At 44.0% G+C, this 25,590-nt stretch overlaps 1 protein-coding gene across 4 annotated transcripts in view; it reads left to right on the forward strand.

Annotated features, from left to right (window-relative positions):
* The window catches only part of LOC105562805 (protein-tyrosine sulfotransferase), a 92,658-nt gene that overhangs the window by 11,284 nt on the left and 55,784 nt on the right, over nucleotides 1-25,590 (forward strand). For 2 of the 4 annotated variants that reach the window (XM_012013885.1, XM_012013884.1), the window contains exon 2: nucleotides 11,850-11,951. The exons of 1 other annotated variant lie outside the window; for it this stretch is intronic. The gene's annotated coding sequence lies outside the window, so the exon portion shown is untranslated. Of the gene's footprint in view, nucleotides 1-11,849; nucleotides 11,952-19,255; nucleotides 19,365-25,590 lie in introns of all 4 variants that reach the window. One more of the 4 variants, XM_012013886.1, reaches the window with a different exon arrangement.

Consider the following 25,590-nt stretch of genomic DNA (forward strand, 5'->3'; position numbering starts at 1 on the left):
GTGATAATATTTTTAACGTGTTTTACACGTAATATTTCGTGTAACGTAGCAAACTTTGACATTTTTTCTTAGAACTTTGAGAAGGTAAATTTTAATCTAATTAGTCTTATTTTGCACGTACTAATGTAGAGAATAAACTGCAAAAAATTCGACATAATTCTCGCATAAAAGATTTTACGAAATAACTACCTTAACTAATTACTGGCGATTCGATATTCCCAAATGTTGCTTTAATCATTAAAGTTCATAAGGCTCACCGATTCGACCACTGATTGTGAGGCATGCAATATTTACCGCAATAAACAGTCTAACGTTATTTTCCAAATGCCACATGTCGCGACGGTATTCGAATTGTGAAATATCGCGTGGTCCGTGGAAAGAGAAATTCGGGGCAAGCAAATGGATTAGATTAAGCGAAGTGAGTCCGCTGGTACTTGGCGTGAAAATTACTGGTTTGCGCCGGTTCAGCGGCAGAAAATATAAAATATCCGTTATCCGCGCGAATTCATTTCGCCTGTGACACTCGCCGGAACGGTTTTCAAAGCGTCGCTCGGGCAGTGCCGTTGGTCGTGCCATCGCGCTGCAGAAAACGCTATGCGCGGAGTTAATGTAACGACATCAGCGCGCAATATGAGACGCGGCGTTTTCTTTCCGGCGAGAGACAGACGGGGTCGTATTTCCGCTCCGAAAGGAAGTCTCTTAAACGTTAATGTTATGCAAACGCTGGAGATACGACGGCGCGGCGGACGGCGGGTTCGCTTCGTTTCTCGATCTTCTTGTCGCGTAGAGTGTCGGATTACAGATAAGACCGTGAAAGGTATCGCGCTCGTTCGTTACCGTTGCGGTAATGAAATGAAAACATCAATGGGCAACGCGGAAAGCGCGAGTCGCTTTAACGTGGGCGCTGCGGCGAACGCAGCGAAGGCGAGCGCGACGTACATTAGGCGTGATAAATGGATGATTATAAGTCATTAGATTACAAAAGGCAGGTGAAATTTTCCTGGTCGCGGTCCTGCATTTTTGTTTTTAGCTTTTTTTTTTAAATCTTTCCACGTCCAGTCGACGTCGTCGTTTTACGAGCTACGCGCGCGTTGTCGTTGTGAAAAAACTGATTTATCCTCCTTTGCCTCCGCGGAGGCACGCGGTGAGAATAAATAAATGTCCGAATTAGCGGGCGTCTCGCGAATTTTGCTCTCGCCGTCAGCGTTGTAAAATTTTTGAATTTTACAACGTCGTCGCAACGCGAAGGTATTTCACCTTTATACGCGTACATACGTACACGGGTACACAAAGTGCGGGCACTCGGAAAAAATGTACCTAGTTGGCATAGCTATGAATAGTCGCTGCAAGAGGTATGCAGGCGGAGTTACGAATATTTCGAGTGTTCGTAAATATTTCAGTAAACATTTTACTCTCGTGTGACTTGAAGCCGGGCAGAGGCGTGTAGAATGAGAGAGGAATTAATGTCCCTTGAAGTTTGAATTTTTGGCACAGAAATACACGAGCCGGCGAACACCGATCCTAGATTACTTTTGTGGGTGGGGAAAATCACGAGTTCAAATTAGCGAACGTTAAATTAGATTGTGTTGATTATAATTAATTAGTGTACAAATAAAATGAAATTGTAAGTTCTATATCGAGGGGGAAACCGCTGAAGGCATTGCGGTGTAGTTTTGCGGCATTGCTAGGCAATTTTTGGGCATTAGGCCTTGCTAGGGTATTATAAAGATAAAATAAGATAATAAGATAAAGTAATGCCCGCTGGGCATCAGTGGGCATTGGTGTACAAGATTTTGGTCAGCGGTTTCCCTCTCGTTCCATACATTATAATTTCTTAAAGAGGTATTTAACGCCAGTAGTTGATTAAACAATATAGAAAAATTGCATGACCACCGATGGCTGGCAAATTGCAATTAAAGAAATTCATTGCAAAAAATATTACCTCAGCCAGGGTTTGAACCTGGACCTGCCTACATTCTAGGCGGGCGTCTCACCAATTGGACCACTGAGTCATATGGTAATATTAGTGCTACTGTTTATTGCTTAGAGTGTAGGGAGGTCCAGGTTCAAAACCTGGCTGAGGTAATAGTTTTCGCAATGAATTTCTTTAATTGGAATGTGCCAGCCACACTGAAAAAAATGTCTGGTTGTATATGGCCGAACCAGATAATTCCTGTAGGATTTACCAGAATTTCTGTAGGATTTACCAGAATTTCTGTAGGACTACAGAAATTCTGTAGGACTACAGAAATTCTGTTAAATCCTACAGAAATTCTGGTAAATCCTACAGGAATTATCTGGTTCGGCCATATACAACCAGACATTTTTTTCAGTGCATTGGTCGTCATGCAATTTTTCTACTTGATAATTTCTATTGATTTCTCACTGAACTGTTGCAGCAATTAAGGAGTCTAATAAATTCCCGTTGTATCATTACGCGTTTTCCTTTTTTTGAATCTGTCAAAGAGTACTTTCATAAATCATAAGTCTGAGTGACGTCTCGCCTCGAGGAGTTTTAGTGAATTATTAAACGGAAGAAGTAATCTAGGGTAAAAGTGTATTCATAGTTATACAAAGAAACAGAAGGTACTTTATATTCCTGACGGCGGGATATTTTGCGTACAAATTCTCTTGACCTGATTAAAGTTTCATCGGAACTTCACCGGCGACCTGTGTTTACGGTCGTTGGTACAGATTTCCGCGAATGCACACTGAAATCTGCGTGAGAGACTCGCGCTTCGTGTATACGTCGCGTGTTCGCGAAACTCCTTTGTTTTAAGATATATTTACTCGAGGCACAACCTTACACCCGGGCTAGAATAATAGCTCCATGCATCGCGCCATTCAAGGATTAGTATGCGCGCGAGATAATCCGGAAAGCAGCTATTCGAGACACGGTGCCTTCAATCTCGGCCACGGAAGAGAGATTTCGGGATGTTGCACGAATGACGTACGCGAGGAAGTCGATAAACGAAACATCGCGGGCAACTTGGTAAAAATTTAAAGCAGGCAGACGATAGAAGCCTGCAAAGCCTCGCTCGCGCGCCGAGTCTTGGCTTACCGAAATCTCGAAAATGCTTGTAATCTCAATCTTTCGTATAAACGCCAACGTCGCAGGTACTTACGGCAAAGTATTTTGAAATAATATTTCTGGGTCGGAAGGAAAATCGTTACTTTCAAGCGCGACCTTTGAAACATTACCGGACAATAGATTTATCGGGCGCTCGCCGAGTCCAGCTTGAATAACGAGTAACGTCGTAAACTGCAACTTTTAAAATTTCATTTGCCATTCAATTAACAGTTGAGATTAGCGTCTCACGAAAGTTGGAGATTTATCCGCTCGTAGTTGCCGTGATTCCGCGACGTACGAGCGGGATGTTTTTGCGGCATGAAAATTGGCACCACTCGCCTCGCCCTGCGGCAGCTTACGACCGTGATTCGATGGGCAAAAAGCGAGATAATTGGATTCTGTTCGGCGCGGTGGAGGATCGTCTATCGCGCGTTTCGTACGGGGGAGGAGGGCGAAAACTCGGAATTGTAGCGCGGAGGATCGGGTCGGGATTGCGGCGAATCTCGTTCCAGGTAACGCTTTCGTGATTTATGCTGTTAAACGCGGTGTGCCGCTCTCGGCCACGCTCTATAACGCTCATTATACGCCGACCGGCCGAGAGAGGAGCAAATAAAGTCTTTGACCTTAAACTCGAGATCGTGCCAATGCGTGATGTAACGCCCGATCGTTAACCTGCGCGGTTCCAATATCCATCCATTGCGTTCGCTTGTTTGCTCCGCGCTCGACCACGCGAGACCGGATTGCGAGTCTTCTATTATGATTCAATCGACAAGACCGTTCCGTGTAGGGAGTGTCCGAAGACTTACCGTTCTGTTCCTAATGACTCGCCTACACATTTTCGGTCTACGCCAATCAACAGGGTATTTTTCCGCAATTTTTACCATTTTTCTATGCAATTTCAATGTGAAAGATACATTTCGGAATATCTTTGCATGAAAGTTTCATCAGAATATTTAGAAAACCGTTCTATAAATCTCTTCATAATTGCGATACTTTTCATTGGTGCCGAGGAGTAAACCGCTGACCAAAATCATGTACACCGATGCCTACTGATGCTCAGTGGGCATTACTTTATCTTATTTATCTTGTTTTATCTGATTTCATCTTGTTTTATCTTATTTCATCTTTACAATACCCTAGCAAGGTCTATTGCCCAAACTAATACCCAAAACTGCCTTGTAATGTTCAGCAATACCGCAAATCTGTACACCACAATGCCCTCGGCGGTTTACACCTCGGTACCATCGATTTGTCGGAACGTTGTCATAAACGTTGATTTTGTATCAACATGATTAATTTTCACGCAGTTTCTTGAAACAAGATCTATTCAACTCTAAAGAACTTAGCAATATCTTTTACAATGACTTATTTCCATATTTTCACCTGAATGGAAGCTAGGTTTTAAACTTGAATCAAGTGGAGAATCAAGAATATGTTTTAACTTATATCGGATGTCAAATTTTATTAATGCCGACCTTTTTTCGCGTTGATGTACAATTCTCTTGAAAAGAGCGGATTTTATACGCGAATTTCTCCCGTAATGTATCGCATTTCAAAATTGTGGAATGATATTTTTGTACGAACTTTGTATTTTTTACGCGTTTCCGCGCAGTTTACTTGAAAAAAAATATCTGTACCTGAAAAATACCCTACGAAGGCTGGCAGCGCACTTTCGTAAAAGAATCGCGTCGCTTTGACGTGACACGTGATATTTGATTATCGGAAGACGTCTACTTTATAAGCGGGCGTACCATAAAACTGAAACTTTCGGGCTCCGACATTTCGTATGCAACGACCTCAATAGTCGCGGGGGGCATCAATTCCGGGCAGATTGTAGAATCCCGAAAACCCTCGGAAAGTTCGTGATTCGGAATATCGGCGGTGAATTTCGACGAATCCGAAGAAATTCCCGCCGCCGAGCATGGATCACGTGGGACAGCGAATTTCCGGGTATCCGACTTCGTATTCGTCGGCGGTGGTTTGAAACGATAATGAGGACGACGGTTCCAACTATATACATCCCAAGGAAGGTCCGCTGTGCGCGCGGCGTTGGATCGACGCCAGATCGTTTCCGGGACTCGCCGACCACGAATGTCCCGCGCATTGCCTGGCAAATATTAGACAAAGGACGAAGGGATTTCTCCGGCACTCGTTGACGCTTGCCAATCTGATTTTCCTCGGGCACAGGAGCATAATGAACCACCCGGACTATAATCCCGACGAGGATGCCTATGGTGGACCTCCATGTAACGCTTTGGAGCAATTCTCCATACAGTTCTCCGAACACTCGAAGCAATGCAGGATTATATAATACCTAGTTGGCAGGCTGCATCTCCATAAAACTCAACAACATAAACCGATTGCTATATTGTTATATCGGACTGTTCCGACGGGAGATTAAAGTGAGGACAAAAGACTCGATGCATCTGTTTGTAAAACTTGCAGAGAGGAGTTAAAGAAAGTGTATAATCGTTGGTATATGTTGACGCAGATTTTAAACATTCGTTGTAATAAATTTTACAAATTTATCATAAATAAACCTCTCTCGCACTCTCTAAAAAAAAAATACTGATTATAAAATGTAAATGAAAAGTCACCGGCATATTAAAAGCGGAGCTGTGTACCTACGGAGAACATCACTGATATTTTACTCGCCATTTAATTTAAAGCAAAGCTTTACTTAAACCAGATATTAAAACTTGACGTTTCACCACGCAGACGTTTAACCGTCGAGGATCACAGGAATCGCGACGGGGCGGAGTAAAGCGTCTTCCCCGAAACTCCCCCCGCTAAAGTCACTAAATTAATCCGAGTTCTCTGTCATTACCGTTTAACGGCGGGACAACAGCCCGTACGGCTAACTATCAACGAGTAAATCGAGACAGGGCGGGATTCGGCAAGATCTCTCCCGTGGAGACGGCGTCTTTTCCTAAATCTCCGCCCGGCTCCGCGCGCGTGTGCGTGCGTGTGTGTACACTCGTACTCTCATACTTTACGATCCTCCGTGACGCGACAGACGCGAGTACACGACTACCGTGTCCCGGCGAGATTACAAGGACGCACCGCGAGACGTTTGCGGGGCAATTTGCGGCGCAATGATTGCGAGTCTCCGCGGCCGCAAACGAGACGACACCGCCAGCATCAGCGCAGGTCGACGGTTGTACGCTGTGTGTTCCGAAGAGGTACTTAGTCAGAGCAGTGGCCCTTTCAGACGGCGCGTCGCGTCAACCCTCACTCCGATCCTCGTGTCGTAAACGCGGAGGTGTAGCTCGTGCTTCCCGGAAAACGCGAAATGAAGCGAAAAATTGAAAAGACGACGCAATGCTTTATCATAATTGTCACTTTACAGAAAGCCACGATTGTATAATTATCGCAAACGTTAACAATGTTATAGCCGATAGATGGTTCTCCTTCGTAGGGCCTTGGGAGATTTTCGTGAGTTTCCTATTTACTTTCTTAAGTCAACGGTATACGATTCAATTTTTCCTACCGGCTTACGAGAGCGAATTGGGATTTAGTCTCAAGGGGGTGCTGGAGTGATTCTGCACTTTTGGCACCTTTTGCTCCCAGAATTGTCAATTCATGAAAATATTTGTGTAATCATGTGGCTTTTATGTACAGACCGACAGTGTCGCATTATTCAAGTTAAGTGAAAGAACAGCATGGTATCGTTGAGATTAAGTTTAGGAGCTTAACAAGAAGTCTATTCACTCGAATAAGTTATAAGTTAGGTAACTTAGAAGCCCACATCAACTACGAAAAGCGAAGACGTTACGAGTGTTCGATCCCATCCCCAATACCGTACACCTTAGACTATCTTTCTCGTCGCCAAACGCAGCGATCCTCTCTGCCTTCTATCTGCGAAGGACGTGGCGAACGAAGAACAGGCCGACGTTCTCGAATACCTGCGTTAAGCGCAAATTACCGTTACGAGCGTTAGACGAAAGACGCGACCGCCGTGGTTGCCGGTAAGGCTGCGGCTTTCCGTCCGGGGCAGTTTTGTCGCGCGCGTTACGCGGTTTTTGCGGCGTGCCGCGCGCTGGTTTCGGTCGACAAGGGAACGGACGGGAGCGCTAACGATGGTTAACGAGCCCGAATGAAACGATGAACGGCGACGCGGTATGCGCGCGACACAATGTGCGTGCGGCACTCTTCTCCTCCTCCCGCCGCCCACTCGGGCCTCGCGCTAAATACATCCGTCAACAAACGCAGTTTACGTCCGTACAATCGCACGCGCGCCGCAATTTCATCCGATACCGCGGCTACCAAACTGTGGGACACTTGGCGTAATCGAATTATGCACGATGTGTACGTATCGTCTCTCGTTAAAAGGAAATTGTCCGCCGGTGATTTGCCTTTTATAAATTGCATCCATCAGATGATTAAGTAAAAAAAAATATATATATTTGTGCGTATGCGGAATTCGTCATTCTGATTGTTATACAGGGTGTTACGGAATACCCTCACCTCTTATTTTTGGATAGAGCGAACTAGACTGAGTCGAAAAGTCCTGTACCATTTGGCAAGTTTCGCAATAGTTAACGAGTTATTAATGATTAAAAATCGCTGTCTTAGCCGTTGCCGTGTGTCACAAACAACTCCCCGCGCGCCTAGCAACGCCAATCGCGGGACCGGCCGCAGTTCACCGCGAACTTTAATTGGGCGGTAGGCCGGGCTAAGACAACGATTTTTAATAATTAATAACTCGTTAACTATTGCGAAAATTGTAAAATGATAGAGGACTTTTCGACTCAGTCTAGTCCGCTCTATCCGAAAATAAGAGGTGAGTCGGGTATTACGTAACACCCTGTATAATACTAGTAGATGTTATTTACAGACCGATGCGAGAAAATATCGTGAAAACATATTTCGCGTGGCGGGTGCAAATCACGGGATACTTGGAAAAACGTGGCTTGAATGCGAAATATAAATTTTGAAATGCTCTGGAAAAGGATATGTTTGAAATATGAAACATTCAATATCGTCGCGCGACCCGCAATTTCATCCGTGTTACGTCTCCCTTTCCGTCTCGTCGACGTTGTGTCCTATGCGCTCCACGGTATTCCGCGATGAAGAATTACTCGGTGTCGCTGGTTTCTTTCGCGTCACGGTGAAGATGGATTTTTTTTCGCCGACGACGACGGCGAGTTCGTTTCGCGGAGCGAAACGCAAGACGCGAAACAGCAGTGAGCATTCTCCACAAGGCAAAGTTAAGGAAGTCGACGATGGACGCGGAAAAGAAACATTGTGTAGAGAGAGTAAGTAGCTAAGAGAGAGAGAGAGAAAGAGAGAGGTGCGAACATGAAATGCAGCAACGCCTCGTTATTGCACGAGAATGTAAAAGCGAAATACCGTCGGAAAAAGGAGTCGTTGGGAGTAGAAGAAGCGAAAGAGAAGAAAGGAATTGCAAACACGTGCAAAACGCGGCTCGCGCCTCTTCGTTATTATTTTACGTGAATGTGCGCGCACGTCTAACGATTGCACTCGGTTATACGGGCGGAAATCGCGCCGTCGAGAGAATTCCATCCACCGGAATTCTATGCTCGCGGAACAAGTCAATACGATGAGTTCGGGTGCGACGACGACACGGTCTAGCTCGCTTTTCTAACGCCGCTAACACGGGGAGAAAACGGATTCGATAAAATTACCTAAATTGTCTCGCCGTTTCGATTCCGATTTGTCGCTCCGAGAGCAATTGCTTTCCCGACGCTTAACTTTATTTATTTCAAAGGAACAGAACGATTTACGCCAAACTGACCATTTGTTCACACGTTCGTGGACCTCTCGCGTCTGCTAAATTATGTAAAGATCCGTTAGCGCAGCTCTAACCGAAATTACGTTAATTTTCTGTCATACTTTAAAGTCTTTCGTTTAACGTTCGGAAGTCAAGAGGCACCTTTCGCGTCTTGAGGATATTTCTGTGACTCGGTGAGAGAAGCGACGTTTTACGCATCGAACATTGTGCTCGAACGGTAGAACATTCAGATAATGGAAATGATGAAGCTTCTATTATATTACAATATCGAATATATCGAATTAGTAAGCATTTAATGCTCGATATAATCGGGTGTTCGGAGTACTTCGAAGTACTTCAACATCGCCGATGCTGTTGCGTGATCGGCGCGACGACGCGCGAGATAAGGGTGCGAGGGGGAATGAGGGGACGAACGAGAGGAGAATCGATAGAATTCGATCTTGCGAAATGGCTAAAGTGGCTAATTGGAATCCCCGGTGTCGAGAGTGTTGGAGCTTCGCTCGCTCGCAGTACTAACGCGATAAATTCCTGGAGCGACTCGCTCCTCGATTCTCGTCTCGGTTATTTCGACCGGTCTCTCCCCGCATCGCATCCTCCACTATCTGCTCTTGGCGCACGGTTCGAAACGTGCCCTCTCGTCCTGCCCGCCTTCTGTCTGTCTCTCTTTTTTTTTCTCCCGATACTCCGTCGTCGACCCCTTTTTTCCTTGCCGCCCTCTCCCGTTAAATTCAATTTCGTCGGTCGGATCGATAAGTAATGAACAGTATGACGAGGCACCTGATGGAGGCGGAGTTACTTCCGGTTAATGTCTCCCATCGGAGCAACGCACCGGTGGGGCTTCATTACTTTGAACCACGTGGGCTTCCGTCTATATCGAAAAAAAAAAGAAGATCGGTATCGACCGATACCGATCATTTCTTTCTCTCTCGAAAACGAAGCTTCGTACGGCAGAATTTTATCATGCGTTTTCTGTTTTTTAATTTTTTAATGTTGTAGGAACGTCGTTTTTTGTCAATATCTGTACACGTTAATACTTTTGTCAGTGCTCGTGATATATTAGGTACTTGATCATTTTGATATAAAAAAAACGTGATAGATCGGATGGTTTTGAAATATGAATCTCGCTTCGCTCGGCGGAAATAAAATTGTGGCTTTTCGCGGATTTTCAGAACGTCCGCAACGCTGCCTCGAATGCTAAATTCGATTTGTGACGGCGGTCGTCGTGCTTGTCGCTAGCTGCGGCCTTTCGTATTTCGATCGAATCCATCGATCGTCAAGTTGTGACATCCAGTATGGGACTCAGTGTTGGAACAGTAACAAATGCGCGACAGTTGCTAAAACTGAAGTTACCATCGATCTATGTAACATCTGGTTTCTCTAGGCTGGACTTTTAGCGAAATACTATTTGCATCTCGATGCCCCGATATTTTATATCTATTTAGAATTCAACGAGAACGTTTGCAATACTATCGCATGAAAATGTATGATTTCAAACTTACGACTTGGTCACAGTAAACAACGATCCAGTTTGGCCGCATTAGTTTTAAACGACAGATTTCTCGAGTGATCTGGAAACTGTCTCCGCTCTGGGAAAAGAAAAGACAGCAACCCATTTTGGGGCCCACAATTAGTAATCGAATTATCTGGATTGTTCGTAACGCAAAGATAATTTTCACTTAAGAGGCACTAACCGAAATGTTAAGTTGCTTAACTAAAAAAATGGTCAGAATTTTTCCCAGAGTTACCAACAGTCATAATAGTTCGATTACTAATTGTGGGCCCAAAATGGGTTGCTGTCTTTTTTTCCCCAGAGCATTCAGCAAATCTGCCGAGGACATTCGTCGAAATTTTTTGTCCGTTAATTTTATGAACAATGACTGCCGCGACATCTTTCGTTGATAAAAAGTCCAGCCCACGGGCGGGCTGGAAACGCCCGGTATATCCTCGTGTTTCTACGTCACATCGGGTTACATCGGTCACTCAAGGATGTTACGGAGACCGTCATTAGATTAATTAAACTCTCTCGACGGGGAGATGTCTCGCGTCGGGTTGGTTCGTACAGGAGGTACGACGATCGTTACATAGGGAACAGGAGTAGTGTCCTGTTGGTTGGACCGGCGATATAACGAGGTTAATTAGTCCAATGGGCGGAGGGAGCGGGCTCACCCCCGAAATCCTTCTATTAACGTCGTCAGCTGCAAGCGCCATTACTGTCGTATGGCCGTCGCATAACCCGGCGCCCTATCTCGCGCACCCTTCGCAGCGGCGGAGAGTCGTATCGCTAATTTGCCGATTAGTTTACGTATTGTCGAAAGACCCGACTGAACCACGAAAATTTCCGACGCTTGGCAAGTCAGACGGTCGTCCGGCAAAGACGCAGGGTGACAATCGGGAAGTTGCTGAAATTAAATAGCCGTTATCTTCTAACGAGTAGCCAGAAGTGAATTAGGCACCGCGGAGGAAATACAGAGGAAAGCTCTCTATTGTGAGATAAGATTCTAATACGAGATTTAGGTTTTCAACGTCCAAATTCAATCGCAAATCTTTTTCGCAACGATTACACGATCCAACAATTTTCCACTAAACAGATTTCACTCCAAGGGCAATGAATTCATGGTGGAACAAACAGATGATGCCTATTTAGCAGAAACTCCGCTATCTCGTATTGGGAGCCTACCTCATAACAAGGGGCTTCCCTCCATTATTTTTACTAGCACATGGTGCACACTCGTGAGAATAAATAATTTTAAAACGGAACTGACAATTCGGAGATGATTGGCATCATTCAGTCACCGGGTGTCCAGTCTGTCGTCTTCTTTTAACACGATAAGAAATAAATGAAAATCAATAAACCCATAAACACTGCAGACATCGATACAAAAGCGGTATCGGTATTAATAAAATAGGACAAGTCGTTTCCCAATGGGCAATATTCCACTGAATATTATATGATTAATACAAGTGAGAGAGATGAAAAGGGTCTCGGGAGCCGAGAGAATGAGAGTTGTATTTGTTATGTCACAGGTGACTATTAAAGCGTCGTTGATCACCCGTGGCGAGGAACATATTCTGTCCTAAGATTAAACGACCCAGTGGAAGCCGTGCGTCCAACGAGGGAGCTCGAGGGTGAGTTTCACAATTGCGGCCACGAAATTTTCAGTTCTATATTCCCACAACGACCCCGCGCGATAATTTCGCGATGTCGCGCGTTTGTAATGCTATCAAATATTGTCTGTGCGCGCGCGCGCGCCAATTTTTAATTGCGCTCTTTCTATTTGAAAATATTTCATGTGAAACGCGGGCCGAGAACCGCCGCCGGTTTGCCGGAAAAAATGACACAGCCAGAGCATTACGGCGCCCCTTTTTTGCCGCGACAAAAATGGGCGTAAAAAAAGCACGCATACCCACATCCGCGCATGGTTTTTCCCCCCTTCTTCTTCCCCAACTACGCTTTTTCCCTCCGTGTCGTCGTCGGTGGAAAATTTCAAAACATTCCACTTAGGAGTGGAATCGGCCGATTACAGGGCAAATTCCCTTTTTGCCCTTCGCAAGCCTGCGGGAATTGCGTATGGCGCACCACCGGGGCGGGAATTAGAAATCGATTTCTTTGCCCGTAATTAAAATCCTGTGAAATCTCGTCCGTCGATAGTTCGCATTCCCAAAGGTGAGATTATGTCGAAAAAGGAAAAACAGAATCGAGAGCCAGCTTCTCGATTAAGGGGATGCCAAGTGATTCTGTACTTTTGGCGCCTTTTGCTTCTAGAACTGTCAATTCGTGAAAACATTTGTGTAATGTACAAATTGTGTGGCTTTTCTGTGCGAATCGACAGTGTTCCACTATTCGGACTCAATCGGAGAACAGCATGGTATGAATCTATTCACTCAAATAAGTTATAGGTTTAGGTAACCTATCACTTATTCGAGTGAATAGACTTCTTGTTAAGCTCCTAAACTTAATTTCAATGATACCATGCTGTTCTTTCACTTAATCTGAATAGTGGGACACTGCCGGACTGTACACAAAAGCGACATAACTTGTATATTACACGAATGTTTTCACGAATTGATAGTTCTAAGAGCAAAAGGTGCCAAAAGTGCAGAATCACTCCAGCATCTCCTTAACGATGACACGACGAAACAAGCACGAAACCCCTCGATAAAGTATGCAGTTGATACAACTCCATCCTGTATTTTGCTAAACGAAATGCATAATGCATGGTACTTTTTTTTTGCTGTAAAGTATTTCATTATTGCATATTTTTACTTTTTTTTATTATTTATGATGCAACGTTGGAATATTAATCATAAATAGCCGAGAGTGTGTAACTCAACAGAGTTTTATTACACGAAATATTTTTGTATGATATCCAACTGGAATAATTATCGCTGCAGCTGCATCAAAGGTGGAATTTACATGTAATTGCGACGCATGCCCGTTTATTTAAGTTCGAAGGTGACGGTTGCGTTTCGCTTATCCGAGTAATACCTTTTCTTTCTATGCGTAGTCCAATGTAATTTTCATCGTCTCCGCAAAGTGGATAAAGCTCCGTTCCAGCCGGTTTAGCGCGCGAATTAAATGCACCATGCAGTAACCGTCGGCATTTCGACATTGCTATCGCGTTAATTACCCTGCCCATGCGGATATAAATGTGTGCTCGAGGTCATCTTATTAACGTGCGTGTAATGTTGCAAATGCTGGTTACTATGATTAAGCGCTTAAGGTATTATCTCGTAATGATAGCGCGCAACAATTTCCACGTTTCGTAGGCTGACTTTTGTCGTGCGTTTCATTCCTGCCGATATTGCTCTACGGAACTGTTTTTAACGATGCTAAACTGATATTTTACAGACTTTTAATAAAATTTTCATTTTTGTTTTTGCAAAATGAGCAAAATGAAGTACATCGTAGCGAAATCCGCGAATAGAATAATAGAACAAAGCCCGATTGTTTTTTTCTCAGTAAGTAAAAGTGATTTAAAAATCCGAGTTTTTAAATCAAATACTAAAATTGTAAATGATCAGATAAAAATAGTCATTTTTTAAAAATAATTATGATCGACAGATATGGATCTGAATTTTAGTAATGTTAATTTCAACTTGCGAATCGCTCCGTTGTTTTCTTTTCAAATTGATCTTTAAATGAATTTTGCTTGATGAATGGAGTTTCGAACGTCTTTGTGAGTAAGTGTTTAACACGCGCGGGCATGTCACACTCCATTGATGTCAAGACTCGATCGTATTACAGGATCATTAAGAGTACATTGATGTTAAACTGCTCGTTATCGCGTAATCGCTTTTTAATCCCGTTCGATCTACGTTGATTATAAGAGCAAGAAGATTCCGCACGGAGGCGTCTACACGAGAGAAAATTTGTCTTCGTTAAAAGCGAATTAAAGGATTACTAATTCGATTATTAGTACGCCAAACTTTGTCTCAGTTCACGATGCTATAGCCTACAAACGCTTATCTAACTTATAAAGCTTGCAATTGCACTTAATAGCAATTTACCCGAAAACTTTGAGAGCCGTTGAATAATATCGCGCGAGGGAAAAAAAACGAGTTTCTAGTTTTCGGCAGTTTGAAAATTTTAGCGTAAACTCGGGAAATCGCAAACATTTCACTCGAGGGATAAAATGCAAATTAAACATATCGCTTTAACGTGATACACAACACTCGATAATCGGAAAACGTTGACTTTATCGGCGTACCAGACGAAACTGAAACTTTTTAGTACGCAATATTCCGTGTGCAACAACCTCGCTAGAGTTTTTTGGGATTTTTTGGCTAGGGCGAAAGAGGGAAGAACAGACCCCTTTTTAACGCCATTGACGTGCGACATTGCAACGCAATTGAATTTTCTTATCATCCAGCGTCCTTAGGTGCCCTCAGCGAATACCGGGCGCTATTTTGGCACGCGGGAACGGTCTTCCGGAAGTGGGAAGGTTTCGGCGAAGGGAAAAGGAGGAAGAACAGCGCCTCGAACGACGCGTCGAGAGAGGTTTAAGCGAAATTGCTTTCGGTCCGGGCGTCTTCGAATGTTGCCGAGGGGTAGAGACGTCTTTAGCCGGGTAACGAGATTGCCGCGACGTGTTTCAGGCGCACACGATACGTACTGTTACGTTCCCTTTGAGCAAGACTTGTTGGACGCGCGCGAGTTGCATGGATACTTGTATGCGGCGAGAGACAGACCACCGTGTATTCACATGTGTGCGTCCAACGCATACCAGACGCATACCAGACAAATAGACGAGGGCACGGCGTACGAAGAAACGTACATTGCTTTTGGTAATTTGGCTTTGGAAACGCGACGAGTCTGGCGCTGACAAAATTTGTACACCAATCTCATATCTGCGTTCCTCTAACAACAGTTGGAGGATTAGCCTTTTAAACAATCCTGCGCGAAAAGGGGCGAGTGTCGTAAAGTTGGAACGTTATATTTACGTCTGTGAACACATTTATCGAATGTCAAAAGTATGAAGTACGTACGAGGGTGGGTTGAAAAGTTTTGAGCCTGTAAAAAAGTGCATCCTTACTGTTCACCATTTTCTGCCCGAAGCAAGTTATACGTGTAGATAGGCTGTGTTCGTACTTCATAATCAAAAGCTTAGAAAATGCCTACCGACGGGGAAACCGCTGACCAAAATCTTGTACACCAATGCCCACTAATGCCCAGTGGGCATTACTTTATCTCATTTATCTTGTTTTATCTTATTTTATCTGTATAATGTCTCAGCAAGGCCTAATGCCCAAACTAATGCCCAGTAATGCCGCAAATCTGTACACCACAATACCAATTTCCTCCTCGGGTTTCCCCCTCAACGTATACTGGTTATATTATAGCAGAGTGATCGCCAAATTGTTTTGTGTACACGTGTGCATTAATTTGATAGTAATACCACGTGAATCGTACAGTTTCTTTCCTCATTATTAATTGATTAAAGCAACGGAACCGTCCTTCGCGTACACACAATGTTTTACGTTAATTTGAAACGCTCGAGTATCTGAGGGTTAAATATGTCCAGGGGGATTAACCAGCAGCGAAGCTGAATCTAATTTGCACGGTGGCGTCCTTTTTGGACGGTGCTATTGTAAGCCGGGTCGTGTCCGGATTGCAATCCGCGAAACACTTCTTATCAAAGTGGAAGGACGCGACGGTCACACGTGCCGCATTGTAATTATCTCGACGTACGATCGATGGAAATACAAATGCGGGCGCACACACGCGCGCCAACACGGTACTCTTACATAGCCGCGGTAAATTACGTCGCGCGGGCGCTCGCGGCACTCGCGGAATTCAGCGGAATGCCCTCGTCTGTGGCAGCAGCGATAGAGCGAATAAAGTGTCGGACGTAATAACGTTTCGCGTGCTACGGCGTGTCTGACTATTGCCCCTCCGTTGCAACTCGCTGCAAAAAGTCGGCAAACGGAACCACGAGCCGGGTATCTGCAACGCGAAAATGCGACGAACGAGAGTGACGTGCGCAGCCTATAAAGGATATCGCGGAAAACATGTGACATAACGTTCGTACGTACCTAGACGTATTTTTCGAGATATCCATTCTTCGAAATTTCAAAACGCTGCGTTTGACGTGGGCTCTTCCCAAAATGACTTTTATCATCTCTAGTCTGGAAGAGATATCATCTCAGATTCTATAACGTGGAGCTCGAGGGGGAAACTGCTGACCAAAATCTTGTACACCGATGCCCACTAATGCCCAGTGGGCATTACTTAATTTTATTATCTTATTTTATCTTTATAATGCCCTAGCAAGGCCTAGTGCCCCAAAAATGCCTAGTAATGCCGCAAATCTGTACACCACAATGCCCTCAGCGGTTTCCCCCTCGGTTGGGCTTATCGAATTTATCTATATTACATTCTCGACCTCTTTTGAATAGACGGGATCATTTTCCACCGCTTCTCCACCCCGACAAAATAAATGTGCGACATATGTCCGTACGATGACGGTCCTACGTAGTCGATATCAGCACCGGTGTGAACCCTGGGCGCTCGACTTTGAAAGATAACAGCTGGTACCGAAGTCGCGTACTTATTGTGCGATGTAAATTTCTAAAAAGAAAAATTGATGTTCTCCCGCGATCACAGAGCCAAGCGTTGGCACTGACGCACAAGGCCTCGCCACTCGATACCGAGGTGTCCCATCAGTCCCAGCCGCAGAAGATAGAAAATATTACGACTCTCGAAATATTACCACCGATACGCGTGCGCGTATCCAATACGTTACAGTGTGCTCGAGGGGATTAAATCTGCAATCTTTTTAATGGAAGTGGCCGCGTGATATTTTTCGATTAGTTATTCCCACGGATTTGCACCTCACTCACATTAACGACTGTTAATAGCGTATTCCATGTCACAAATTAATTCTCGTCGATACGCGGAAAGCAAACTCGCGGATAACATTGCGGTAATTTAATCATTTCAATACAGGAAAATCGAAATGCATTCGTAATTTAGATGAGTGCACCTCATCACCGTGTCATTCAGTCGATCGTAAAAATTGCAAATTGTTTTAATAAGCGGCATGCAATTCAATCGAGTTGCATTTATCTGCATGCGGCGCTTTTCGTTAAAACGGAAATATCTCATTTCCTCGGGAGAATGGGGAAAGGTCGATCCGAGCTGTCGTATATACGCTCTTTCCTCCCTGGATACGACACGGTTTTCTAATCCATCGATGGACCGACTGGAGCGAGATGAATTATGCCCGACACAATGTGTCGCTCTCGAGGAAAGGCGTACACGCGAAACGCCGGCGACGTTAACGCGGCCAATATCGCGGCGCGCTGCGCAACAAAGCGAGATGAGCGTGTCGATATTTCGAGGCGACGTCCCGGTATGTCGATACACCGATAATATATCGGTAGATTGATATCCATGCGGCCCCGAATATTCTCGGCGGGGCTGGGACGGTAGCGGGTCGTCGCACGCGGATGATATTCGTATTTTATGCACTATCGCGCGCACTCCATTTCACGCGTTTCCTGCACGGAGGCGAGTCGGTGCTCCTGATCGATGGGATAGAGGCGCATTCGTATCGCATCGCGCGCACCTTCCATCTTCGCTCGCGGTCCAGATACGTGACAGCCCGTGTGATGATTTCTTTTACCCCTCGAATCCGCCCCGCCGTTTCTCCCTTCTTCTCTTCTATCCGCGTTCCGCATATCCAACTCCGAACATACGTGTATGTTTTGGTATACATTTCACTATAATATATACAGGGTGTTATGTAATACCCGTCTCACCTCTTATTTGCGAATGGAGCGTACTAGACCGAGTCGAAAAGTCCTCTACCGTTTTGCAATTTTCGCAATGGTTAACGAGTTATTAATTATTAAAAATCGCTGTCTTAGCCCGGCCTACCGTCCAATTCCTCGCGCGCCTAGCAACGCCGATCGCGGGGCGGCCGCATCTCGCCGCGAGCTTGAATTGGATAGGCCGGGCCAAGACAGCGACTTTTAATAGTTAATAACTCGGCAACTGTTGCGAAAATTGCAAACTGGTAGAGGACTTTTCGATTCAGTCTAGCCCGCTCTATCCGTAAATAAGAGGTGAGTCGGGTATTACATAACACTCTGTATACTTATTGTTAGTATAATTACTAGTGAAATGCATGATAAAATTTCAAGAGACTCTCATAAAATTTTTCAAAACGCCATGTTGTCCCACGATTATAAGATGTTCGGGATAAATTTTGAAAGAAAATTCTCTCCGCGTGGATAATGAAAAGAGGCTAAATCGCTTTATTTCTTACGGCATATTTCCTCGATTTATTACGATCGTATACGGAAAATGTTCTTCAATCTTCAAGACGCTGTCCATTTGACGCATATTCGACAAGGAACAGAGTTAATAGGGGAGCTAAATGAATTCACATAAATTTCTCGCGGTTCAGTTAAATTTTATTTCTCAAATAATCGTTACGAATTCAAATAAACGCACGATAATAGCCCGTTCATCAATTTGGAGCACGAAGAACGAAACGCATCCGGTGTATGCTCATTTTGCGAATATAAAATTATTTTGCGGCGGCGAGACGAAAGCGAGCAACGCTCACGTTGGTTTTGTGCTTACGCCCCACAGCCAGGTGACCTCTCGAGCGAGCAGCTCCGTCGAACGCGTAGTATCTTTCGCGACGCGATCGCGACGAGTACTACGAGAGGCTAGACGCAGTTATTCTCCGCGATCGTTGAAATTAATGATTATCAGACTGCGAACTCGGCTAATTTCATCATTTGTGTGTCGTGAAAGTATCGAGACAATGGCTGCTTAGCAATTTACTTTTACGTCTAATTGTAAGTGAAGTGCGCATCACGTGAGGCTAAAATTAGCGGCGCGACGTAGAGTGCACCGTTGGATTGTATTCCGGTGATGAATGTGTGCGCGTGTTCAGTTCAATTTTTACGGATTCAAGGAGGATTCGGAGACGTTCAGACGCTAAGGTCCCTAAGACTGGGATTAGATGGGTGATTGCAGATACCGAGGAGGACGCAGCGCTGTGAGAGCACAAGTTTGGAGACAAGGTAAGAACAGGCGAGAACAAGATGGATGTAACGGGAAACGCGATGTGATCGATGAGATCCATAGAGATGTCTCGAGATACAGCGTGGCGTAATAAAAAGGCTTATTCGACTTGTAAATAACGAATGAACGGTAGACGAGTGCGCTAACAGGACGCCGGCTAATTCATCACAGTGGTTGGCATTGGAAAAAAAGCAGAAGAATAAAATAGAACGAAGGAGAGAAAGAATGAGAAAAGAAGAGAGAAAGAGAGAGAGAGGAAGAGAATGGAACTAACGAACGTGTAACTATGCGCCGAGAGAAACAAGGCGCGATTTCCGCTTCTATTGTAATTGTCGGTCTCCCGGCACGCGTTTCTCTTTAGCCTCCGGTAAACGAGAACCGTTGGCATGTCTCGTTACACTAGTTTAGTGCTTTAAACATACAGTACCGACCTGTAGCCGGCGAAAGTACACATTAATCGAATCGCTCATTTAAGAAAAACTCTGACGAGACCGTTAGAATAAACGTTAGAATAAAGGGCATTAGGAAAGTTCTTAATGACTCTTTAAAAAGTGTCGCTATTTACCGGCAATCCTCGGATAATTTTCGAGAAGAGCCGGGGCTGCAACTTGTCCGGAATGCGATATTTCGAGCTATCTATTAAATTGAACTTTAACGAAGATCCGGGAAGGCGGAGGTGGGTATTGATCGCGGCTGGTGAGAAATCAGGAAATTCTCAATTCCACTCGCGTAGCAATAGTGTCGGGTCTTTATCGTCTTCCACGCCGGAGTTTGCGAAATTTCGGCTGAGATCGCGATACGCGAGATCGGAATGCGCGTGTGCCCCCTTCGCGCATGGAGGCGCGATAAACTTGGACGAATCTTTCCGGATTCTTCTTCCTTGTCAAACGCGATCCCGTGACTCGGAAACTCGGCGAAAGTTTCCCCAACTATCGCGTGCCATTCCGTCCTCCCGTTGACCGAGTTCGCGTTTGAATTTGCAGATTCGTTCGCCCGATCGCCGAGACTGATGCTCACAATTGGAGCGGGGTTTGAGAGAAAGAATATATATATAGGTAGGAATATGGATGGAATCAAAATGTCTCGCGACTGTATGTATAATGATAAGATAGCGCGGCTATCTTCTCTCTGAAATCGAAAATGTCGTCCAGGTATACTGGAAGATTTTACACGCGTAGATTTAGGAAACTCGTCGAAAACTCGAAGGTGAAGAAGATTTTCTGATTAATTTTACTTTGACAAAAGTTTTACGCGATACAAAAAGAAAGTTGACAGTAATAAATCACGAGAGACGACTTCTTTTGATATTTCTGTCAAGGAAGTATTGGTTCCAAGTTCGTTCGACTGTACGAGTATCAGTGTTCCAAAATGTTTTTTTCATAAGAAAAGAACCATTAATAACGTCGGGAACGAGGTCGCGTCACGCGTTATAAGCTTTCAGAGCGTAGAAAATATGCTAAGCGTTCTTATGGTATCCGGTTAATGTGGTGTAAAAGGATTTAATGATCTATCGAACGACGCAATGCATGCATTACGGTCTCTGATCGAGACAAGATGGCAGAATTACGGAAATTAGAAAAGCGGTGTGAAAGTATCTCCCCCTATCGCGCCACGGTTCGTCGAACGAATATCGAAAGAATAATTTTGTAGTCGCGATAAGCGATTGGAAATAAATCTCGGAAAGTAGATTTCAGAAATGCGAATGCGCTATTTCTCATGGAAATTCAAGTGAACTCTGAAATTGTTTACATTGTAATTTGGGAATTTGCGGACAAGGATATCTGGTTATCACGGACTGAAAACGTGCGACAGATTTCTTGAAGACTGTTGCCGAGGAAAAACCAGCTTAAAGAATTTGTTTCCACGTTGTTTCAAAAAGAGGATATTAATAATCACAATTTAATTATGGATACTTTATAGATAATGTAACAAATTACTCGCGCATATACATATATAATAGATAATCTGTTGTAATAATGTATAATATTATTATAATTATACATTGTTATAATATTAATTGAATAAAAGTTTAATCATAACGACATGATATAGGAATATGGATTTAAGACAGTTTGGAAGCGAAAGCTCTCTAATTCTGGCCGAAGAATTAGATGAGAGATGGCTCTCGCTCTAAACCGGGACACCCCATTTTGATCGATTAATCTCGGAATTCGTGGTACTTTGGCCAAATTTCCGCTTTCCTCAAGTTGTCGGTCGAGGGCGGCCATTTTTCACGTAACGAACAAACTCACTTACTTGGCGCATCGCGCGTCACCGCTGTATTTTGACGTCGTGTGACGACCAGACCGAATGATATTAATGGCAATTCGCGGCTCGCGGATAAGCGCCGCTTTTTTGATTAATCGAGACGAGATCCGCCGTCGCGCCGCGAGAACTTCCGCCGCGGGAAAAACTTTCGAGCTGATTTATCGTCCTCTGCCGGACAGGGGCATTCCGCCGTTTAAGGAACTGAAGATTTTCTTACTTCTCTATTCGGCGAACCAAATATACAGGGTGCCGAAAATCAATCGAATCGTACTTCGGCCCGTCAACACTTTGGCTAATTTATCTCTCGGCCATCGGGGAGATGCAGAAACGTTTGAAAATCGTATCGAGTGGCTACTTGATCGAGACTCTCGTCTCGAGAAAGACTTGTTCCTGCCGGGAGGTAGAAAAATTTTACGGAACATTTTACGTAGGTCGGTGTGTCCAAGTATCCGCTTCCAGTTTTACAATTTCTTTCGAAATTCCCATGAAGAATTCGCTTCGATCGCTCGACGTTTCCGAAAGAATTGACTTCACCTTCAAAATGGTATCTTTAACAGCGAATTGAACGAACACCTAGATTATTCGTTAGATTTGCGAGATAAAGCCGGATAGATATATTTGCGTTAATACAGCGTGGTGCGAAATTTGTTGATTTTCTATGTCGATGGTGCGTTATCCCGCGGCAAACCGGCCATCTAAAGCTGCTTAAAGGATTTTCACGCGCATTACCGCGCATAGATAATTCATACACTCTATCGAACCGGTTCAAAACAATATCAGCAGCCATAACGAAGTTCGTAAATTCATTAACGAGCTATCTTATTGTTCGTTCGGCGCAACTTATGCGGGCAGCACTTCCGTTCAGACGATGCAATTTTCCACGTGATATCTTCGGCATATATTCACATCAAAATATAATCGGAACGTTACAATTTATAGATGCAATTGTGTTAGAGCGCTCGAGCTATGTGGAATATTAATTGCGGTGTTTCTCTTTCATTTTTCGAAAGTAACGCTACTCCGTGAACGAAGTTTCGTAAATTCTTACCCAGGCGAATCTAATGGATTCAGAAACTACCGCTTGATTAGCGATTCACAAGGCGCGACGAATGAAATTCTGTCTTTCTGCATAAGAGAAACAAGATTTAGCTTGCAAATAAGTTTGGTAAGCCGGCTGGTCTTACGTGGCGCTGGCTGAAAATTACTTCATTTAAGATCTCAACTCTAGAAAATAGCGTACATCATTAAAATTCATCCAGGGATATGTATGATAATGCTGAATTTCCCGGCATTTCCCCAATTATTTCGCAACGCACATTTTAACTTGCCCTTAAAATTATTTCGCAACGCACATTTTAGCTCGTCCTTAAAATTAAATTACCACAAGCGCAGCCGCGCTACGCAAAATTTCTTCGCAGGAGCAGCATTTTTCGCTTCAAGCACAAACGCGGTGAAATATTTTTTCGAAAGGTCGTTCAGTTACGCATATCGTTAGCGTTTAGTGCTCCTGCGGTTAGTTGCGGGATTAATGCGGTACATTTCCAAACTTTTCGTAACTCTCGATACACAATTGTATCGCACTACACGATAATGCTTTCGGTCGATTCAATGATTCGCAAACAATGATACCGCTCTATCCGCGGCGTAAGCCAGCATCCGCTGGCGCGAATACATTATGCATGAACCGCCCAGCGGGGAATGGCGTCGTGAAAGGGTTGCTCTTTGCGCGCGATGGATTACTTATATGAGCGCGAAATAAATTCAAATAAAGGCTCTTTGAAAACGCGTCAAAAGCAATAAAAAGAAAATGAGGGAGTGGAAGAAAGAGCGAACAATGTGAGAAGATGCACCAAAAAATGAGAGAAGTTGAGAAGAAAAAGAAGAGACACGAGGAATGAGGAGAAACGATTAAAGAAGAAAGGGCGAGAGGGAAGGAGCGAGGAAAATAAAAAGAAATGCGAAGAAATAATAGGAAACGAATGAGGGTGGAGGGATTCGAATATTACCGTCTTTTGTGGCGAAAAGGAAAAGGAACAGTTCTCTTACAAGCGAGCACATTCTCGCTAAGGAAACTTCGATTCCGAATTCAGTAAAGAATTTGCTATCCTGGAAAGGGACACCCCGTATATATATGTGTTTGGCGCGAGATGATAGCGCGATTGCTCGGTATGAGCGCGAGATAAATTCGAATAAAGGTCTCTTAAAGGCGTCGAAAGCAATTCGGCGTCGAATAAAACGGAGCGGAATTACCGCAGCTAATCGAGTTTCTCGCACTTCCACTTCTCTCTCTCTCTCTCTCGCTCGCTCGCTCGCTTTCTGAACGGGAAAGCTCCCGGTAGCGAGCGGTAATTTCTCGGAGTGAAAAATCAAAGCGATTGAGTTCCTTTCGCGGCGCGCTAAACGCTCTCGTCGCTCGGCATTGAACTTGCATTAACACGATTAGTGGAGAAGGAGACTGGGAGGAGGAGGGGGGAAAGAGCTTTCTTTCCGTTTTCGTTTGTTTCTCTCGTTATTTAACGTACGCTTAATCCACTGCAGAGAGGAACTGTGAAGTCTACGAACACACGAGGTATCTCGAAATTGGTAGAAAGCGGGCACGTATGTCTCGCGAAGTTTAACGTTCTTTTTTCCGCAGCGTAAAGTTTTAAGGTACTAAGAGTTTCTGAATTAAAGACCGTGGAACACAAAGAACTTCGCTCGCGTATTTTTTATTAAGTTCGTAAAATTGTTTCATACAAAAGTTTATAGATTATCTTAAAGCATACAAAATCTTCAAATGTTATACATACATTTATACAAGTGGATTATAAAATTAAACAATTCTGTTGTTTAAATTATGTTTTATTCTGACAATCTCTGGAAATCCGGATTTTGTTAAAAAATTGCGTTTCCATTTTAATTCCGTTGATTAAATTTTTAGTAGATTTTACGTTCTCACGTTAGACATGTTTATTTTTGTAAAATATAGTAGTTTGCACAGTATAAATGATAAATTAATAAGATAGAAGAATAGTTTTTGCCAAATAAATTGTGCAAATACACCGGGAGATATTAATATTACACTTTTGTGTAATTTGATTGTGACGACTCACCGTTATTGTATCGTTTTTAAAAACGCGTTTCCTGATGAATCAGAAAGTGTCTTCTACAGAAGTCATTTGCCTTTTACTTCGGTGAAACTTTAAAGTTTAAAGTGATAAGTTGAAGGATATTTTTAATTGTATCAACATTGCACCGAGTATCTTGCTATAGTTTTTTCACTTATTAAGTTTTATCCATTAGTTTTAACTTATATTATTGCACACATGAGAAAAGTTTAGTTTAATGTCAACCGTGTTCTTTTCTATAATTTCCGAGGAAAGGAATAGACGAAATCGTAACGATTTGGTATGCGCGTGTATTACACGCAGTGAATAATTGATAATGATATAATTTGACAAAACGATTCTTGGTAACAAGAAGGTGCGAGTGTTCCGATTTTGTCCCTCTTTGCGAGTTGCAAGGTTCCCGAGTTTTCTCGCCAATTGTCCGAGTACGGCGCGGAGAAATGTGGTCGCCCGAACAGTCCCGCAGACAAATGGACCTCAGCGGCGACCGCGGAAACTGGATAGCGGGAAAAGGAGAAAATAGGGAAGGAAAGAAAGGGATGCCTGTAAGAAGGGGTTATTAATCGGCGTAACGACGACGGGCAGACGTTGCCGCCTGTCGTCGGTGGCTAAAAATATTTTTCCCCCAAGAATAAACGTCGGCCGGGAGACCGGGACGAGGGGAAAGACGGAGATGTTCGTTCTTTCGACGGTCGCGACCGGTCACGGCCTCTCGACCGCCGAAATGAGATTATTTTTCAACTCGGTAGACTCCGTTTCTTTTCTCCGTAGCGTAGTAAATGTTCCTTCCCCAATGCTCGCTTCGAAACACAGGGGCGTTTGGTGAGAAGTAACGAGCCGAGCGCGAATA

This window comes from Vollenhovia emeryi, unplaced genomic scaffold (assembly GCF_000949405.1).
Source record: "Vollenhovia emeryi isolate VEMERY1.0 unplaced genomic scaffold, V.emery_V1.0 DF939183.1, whole genome shotgun sequence".
Taxonomy (NCBI): domain Eukaryota; kingdom Metazoa; phylum Arthropoda; class Insecta; order Hymenoptera; family Formicidae; genus Vollenhovia; species Vollenhovia emeryi.